This window comes from Aedes albopictus, chromosome 2, assembly GCF_035046485.1.
Source record: "Aedes albopictus strain Foshan chromosome 2, AalbF5, whole genome shotgun sequence".
Classification (NCBI taxonomy): domain Eukaryota; kingdom Metazoa; phylum Arthropoda; class Insecta; order Diptera; family Culicidae; genus Aedes; species Aedes albopictus.
The window spans coordinates 60,869,871-60,876,419 of NC_085137.1; positions in this window are offsets into that span (position 1 = coordinate 60,869,871).

Sequence of the window (6,549 nt, forward strand, 5' to 3'; positions counted from 1 at the left end):
ACGGTCGTGTTCGGTTCCACCTACCAGCATGTATTTTGTTTTTATGGCATTCTGCACCAGTCCGACCTTTGCAGCTTCGCTATTCAGGCGGGTGTACAGCTCTGTCGCCGTTCCAAATGTTCTGGCGAAAATGTCCATGGCAAAGCACACACATTGACCGGATTTTGTGAAAATCGTTCCCGGCTGTTGAGCCCGGCTCGTCGCATCTCACCTTCCAGAGCGATGTTGAAAAGTAGGCATGAGAGTCCGTCACCTTGTGGCAGTCCCCGGCGAGATTCGAATGAACTGGATAGTTTACCCGAAATCCTTACGCAGTTTTGTACCGTCCATCGTTGCTTTAATCAGTCTAGTCAGTTTCCCAGAAAAGCCGTTTTCGTCCGTGATTTTCCATAGCTCTGTGCGGTCGATACTGTCGTATGCCTCCTTGAAGTCGATGAATAGGTGATGCGTTGGGACCTGTTATTAACGGCATTTCTGGAGGATTTGCCGTACGGTGAAGATCTGGTCCGTTGTCGACCGACCGTCGATGAAGCCAGCTTCATAACTTCCCACGAACTAATTTGTTTTAGGTGGCAGACGACGGAAGATGATCTGGGATAGCACTTTGTAGGCAGCATTCAAAATAGTGATCGCCCTGATGTTCTCACATTCCAAATGGTCGCCTTTCTTGTGAATGGGGCAGATCACCCCTTCCTTCCCCTCCTCCGGTAGCTGTTTGGTTTCCCAGATCCCGACTATCAGCCGGTGCAGACAGATGGCCAACTTTTCTGGGCTCATCTTGATGAGTTCAGCTGTGATACCATCCTTACCAGCTACTTTGTTGGTTTTGAGCTGATGAGTGACATCCTTAATTTTCCTCAGCGTGGGAGTTGGTTAATTTCTGTCCTCCGCAGCACTGGCGTCGTCGTTTCCTCCGTTGCCGTGATCTCCCGTGCCTACGTTCTCCACGCCATTCTGGTGCTGATCGTAGTGCTGCTTTCACCTTTTGATTACCTCACGTCCGTCCGTCAAGAGGCCTCCGCCTTTATCCCTGCATATTTCGGCTCGCGGCACGAAGCCGTTGCGGGATGTGTTGAGCTTCTGGTAGAACTTCCGTGTTTCTTCGGATCGGCACAGCAGTTCCATTTCTTTGCATTCCGCTTCTTCCAGGCGGCGCTTTTTCTTCCGAAAGAGGCAGGCCGGCTGTTTCCGCTTCTGTTTGTAACGTTCCACGTTCTGTCGAGTCCCTTGCTGCAGCATTACCGCCATCGCTGCGTTTTTCTCCTCCAAAACCGTTCTGCACTCTTCGTCAAACCATTCGTTCCGTCGATTCCGTTCTACGTACCCGATGGTGCTCTCGGCTGCGTCGTTGATGACTGCTTCCACTGTACTCCAGCAGTCCCCTAGAGGGGCCTCATCGAGCTCGCCCTCGTCTGGCAACGTGGCCTCGAGATTCTGCGCGTATGCTGAGGCGACATCCGGTTGTTTCAGTCGTTCTAGGTTGCACCGTGGTGGTCGCAGGTATCGTACATTGTTGATGACGAAGAGTTTTGGGCGCAGTTTGATCATCACCAGATAGTGGTCGGAGTCGATGTTGGCGCCACGATAGGTTCTGACGTCGATAATGTCGGAGAAGTGCCGTCGGTCTATCAGAACGTGGTCGATTTGAGATTCCGTCTGCTGTGGTGATCTCCAGGTGTAACGATAAGGGAGGCTGTGTTGGAAAAAGGTGCTACGTATGGCCATATTTTTGGAGGCGGCGAAATCAATGAGTCGTAGGCCGTTTTTATTCGTCTGCTGGTGGGTGCTGAACTTACCAATCGTCGGTCTGAATTGCTCCTCCTGGCCTACCTGAGCGTTTAAATCTCCTATGATGATCTTGGCGTCGCGGCTTGGGCAGCGGTTGTACTCGCGTATGAGCTGCGCGTAAAATGCGTCCTTGTCATCATCAGTGCATCCGGAGTGTGGGCTGTGCCCGCTTATTATTATGTTTCCAGTTCAAAACCGAATTAGCGACATTTTTTCTTGGACTTCCGCTGCTTTTGCCTTGCGTTAAACACAATGTCGGAAGTGGGGCGCTGTATTGTACACCTGGTGCTCTATACAGCGCCCCACTTCCGACATTGTGTTTAACGCAAGGCAAAAGCAGCGGAAGTCAAAGAAAAAATGTCGCTAATTCGGTTTTGAACTGGAAACATAATATGCTGAAGTTGAAGAATCGCCCCTTGATCCTCAACCTGCACATTCTTTCGTCGATCGGCCACCAACCGATCGCGTGCCTCTGCATATCACCCATCATGATGAAAGCTGTTCCCAGCTCGCGTGTGCTGCCGCTGCTCTGGTAGGTGGTATGATTACCTCTAAACGTTCGCACCATGGATCCTGTCCAACACACCTCCTGCAGCGCTACGATGCCGAACCCGCGGCCCTTCAGTAGACCGGCGAGTGTGCGGGTGCTCCCAATGAAGTTGAGAGATCGGCAGTTCCACGTACCGAGTTTCCAATCGCAAGTTCTTTGTTCGCTGGGGTCGTTGCCGTTGGTCTCGGTTCGTTTCGTATTATTCTGTTGCTGATTTTCCATTACAATAGTTTTTTACGGCTGGCTCGTAGGGCCTGACACCAACACCCTACTTTCCGGAGGACCGTAGTGCACAGTTGAGCTTAGAGCCCTTCCCTGGCACTCGGACGTTGATCAGACGCCTCTTACCTGGGGATCAGACGCTTAACTATTAGTAATTATTAGTAAGTAATCCTTCAGACAGGTGGCATTGGGATCCCTAATATCTCTACTAAGTGAAAATATAAAGATGGCGCCCTCAACAAACTGACTCAAGCGGATCAGAGCCATGCTTCCAAAAGATTTTCATTTAAAACTACCCAGAAAACACTGCAATGTGCACTGATATTATTTATATCACAGATATCTTGGGTTATACATAAGACAGCATTTTGCGGGCTGTTCGGGCTAGCTTGGAAGTTGACCATCAGTATCAGTGTTAACTTCTTTTCCCTGTGTGTAGTGCTGTGTAGTGTGTAGTAGCTGTGTAGTGTGTAGTGTAGTGTGTAGTGTGTAGTAGCTGTGTAGTGTCAGTAGGGGTTGTCTCAATTGGCTAAAAATAACACTACGGATCGCCTGATCCAGTGGTAAGAGTCCACAGGTGACCCCTAATTCATGGTGTTATGCGGCTTTATGCTTACCGTGCCAAGGAATGAATGGTTAGGGGGGTCTAATGAAAACCTAACTACAAACGGAGCCTGTGGAGTACTAGGGCGCCCTCCACAGTATTCTGCGCTTACTGCGCTGAACGGAGCAATGGTGCAATTGACCTTGTGTTTCTCCGAGATAATCTGCTATCCTTCTGAAGCCTCAACTGCGAGGCTCAATATGGGTGGGATTATTATTATGTTGTTTATTAGCTTTAATTATAACCTATATGGCTCTTCATATTATGCGTTCTTCATAGTGTCCTCTGTGTATGTTCGTCTCAGGAGTTCTTCAATTATCGCTGCTCTTTTTTTCTTGTGTTGTGATTGTAAGAGTTTGATCGTGCCTAGTTTGGGTAGTGGCTATGATTATGACAGCTCAGATAAATCTTCAGCATAAAAGAACAGCTTTGGTCCAAGAACCTTACTTTCGTAGGGGGGATTTCTATGTAGATGTAATGCTTTAATTAACACCTATATGGTTCCGCATTTTGCGTTTGTCCCGACGTTTCAGTAAAATTGAAATGACAATATCGCGTGTCATGCCTCGAGCCCCAACATGTTTTAATAAAACTGCTACCGTAATTCGGGGTAACATTGATCAGAATTTTCGTTCTTTCTTGAATAATTCTCTTGTTAAAGCAAACGTTACATGTTTTATATTTTTAAAACAAGTACTGGTCCTCTAAGTATATGTTAAGCTACTCGAAAAAGTATTGTAAAACTTTAAACATAGACTTTTTTATCAAATTTTTTATTTTGTTGATTTGGGGTAACATTGATCATGTCAGTGATCAATGTTCGTTTGTATTGAAAATACCCTTACTTACTAAATTTGGGGACGCTGATTTCGAATATGTTGTCCAAATTCTTACAAGTCTTGTACTTTTTGAGTTATTTAGAGATTAAAATACTCTAAATAACGCCTAAAGGCAGGCAATGGCTTAAGAAATTTAATGCCTTCTTTTAAAAAATCATAAATTTTATTGAAAAAGAGCACTTTTATAGAAGTTTCATTTATTTAATTCAACTCCAGGATATCATATTGAAGTAATACAGTGATTTCGAACCTCATATTGTATCTAATATTCATGCCAAGCATGAATATTTGACAATGTATCATATAATAGGTTGACAAACAGTCAAAATTTGAGAATTTTTGATGCACTCTATGAAAAGTTACAGCATGCTGAACATTTTGTTGAGAGTAAAAAAAGTTGCCTATCCCAAACATTTTGACCACCCCCTGTATATTGTCGCGCTTATCTTAGATTCTCAGCAAGCTGCGTTCGAAACGCGCAGCCTCAGATCGCGCCAGACCGCGCACGTATGATTTGTACACGATGTGCACCTTGGCTAAAACTGTTTTGCAGCCGCCGGGTGGAGCTGTCAACCGCCGTGTACAAATCAAACGGGCGTAATCTTATGGCGGCTGACTCAGATCAGCAGGATCTGAGTGATTAAGCTAGGATGCACAATATCATGTTTCTGGAACGTAATATATCCCATTTTGTTAGCCGTTTAATGAATGAAAATTTGACAGGAGGTGCCATCCTAACACGAGAATATCAATATCAACACTGTTGTTCTTTCGTAAAATGGCTCATTGTCATACATTTTTGGCATTTCCAAAATCATCTTCTTGAACGTGATATTCTCAATATCATGTTAAAACTGGTTCAATTTATAATGTTGAGATGTTTTGACCTCCATGATGTGCAGAACAGTAAATATGTGCTCGATGAACAAATTGAGATTTGAATTAGGAAAAGAAATCCACGTGTTCTGGTGAGAATCGAACCCACGACTCCCAATTCGCTAGACGGGCCCTTCATTCCTTCAAGCTACGGACCCACTTGACTATCTTCGTCTGAACTCGTTTAGTATGACAGTTTTCCACAATAGTATGATTGTTTTTCAATTTGGACAATCAAATCGAATGACTTTAAATTATCTAACAATACATTTCACTTTGTATTAAAGTAAAACGTGTTTCACGCGATGGCGTGGAATTTTAATTGAAGCATTATCAATTTTGTCAAAATGGATGCGGTCAGTTATTCCTCACCTCTTCCGCTGCTGCAGTCGTCTCATTGTCGATGTGATACGGAATTCTCCAAAAATTTACTATGACCCGTGTGATCCACCAGACAGATCCTAATGAAAATTCCTCGTCAACCCCATATCGCTGGCACAAAAGTTTGATAAATCCTCGCGCTGCTGCCGAAATTAAGTTATGTGCCCGCAAACAAAATCACCCCAGCCAGTCCCAGCAAACATAATAAGCCCTTGTTTGCGGTACGTACGCAAGTAATCTCCCAAATTGCGTAACTGGCACACCAACCTACGACCGTCTTCTGACGCAGTGCCGTCGCCGAAAGAATCCTCGATGTTAATTTTTTTTTCCTCTGCCCTGCCGAGTGCGTTGCTCATTTTTGTGACAATGAACCACTCATCCGTGTGGAGGCGGGGTGAGATAAGTTACATCTGCCTAGGAACAAACGAAGACACGAGTTTGTTGTGGAGTATTTTTTTAATAAATTTAATTAAAATTAATACGTCAAGCCTTTTTCTCGTTGTTGCTCGGGGTTGGGTTGGTTGTTCTGCGAGAGGAAAAATTCGCAAAATGCTGCTCGTCCAACACCCTGCTTCAATCCACCTACGTAAAAGGGGAATTAGGTATAAAATGCTGTTACTGGAGCTCTATTTTACGATCGAGGCTGGAGTAAAGCTTCTCTCGAGCCATCAAGTTTTTGTAGATATCTATTTCTACAATGCAACTAACGGGGATGACCCATTTCGCATTAAGACATTTCGCTTAAGGGCATATACAAGAACACTGAAGTAATCACAATGTTTAAGCTGTAATAGATTACGAGCACTCGACATTTATCAATTCTGTGACTATCTATCCAAAAATAAGTGCAGTAGTATAATTAAAAGGAATTTGATCATCCTTTCCAAACTTGTATTGCTTTATGAATCTATGTAGGCGGGAACTAGTGTTGTTCCCTTCGAAAGCGCATTTCACCCCATTCACCCCAACCTACGCACATGTGATGCTTGTGAGTCTCAGCAGCTAACTCTTTCTCTAATGAGTGGCACACATGTGCTCCATTGCTGAGGCTCCCCAGTCCTTCAGTGTAGAAAATTCGGATTTTTTGTTGCCTGCGGAGATGCGAGACGACATTCATGGATTAGGAGAAATTCAAGCTTAGCTTTTAATTTTCCTAGCGGTTTAATTAAAAGATGTTTGAGTTTGCTGGAAGCCCAGCCATCCAGTCAGTATGGTTGTGGATGGAACGACACAGCCAAGCCGGATCACTGCAGTGCCAGTGTGGAGAAGGGTTGCGTTACGCTTCAGTT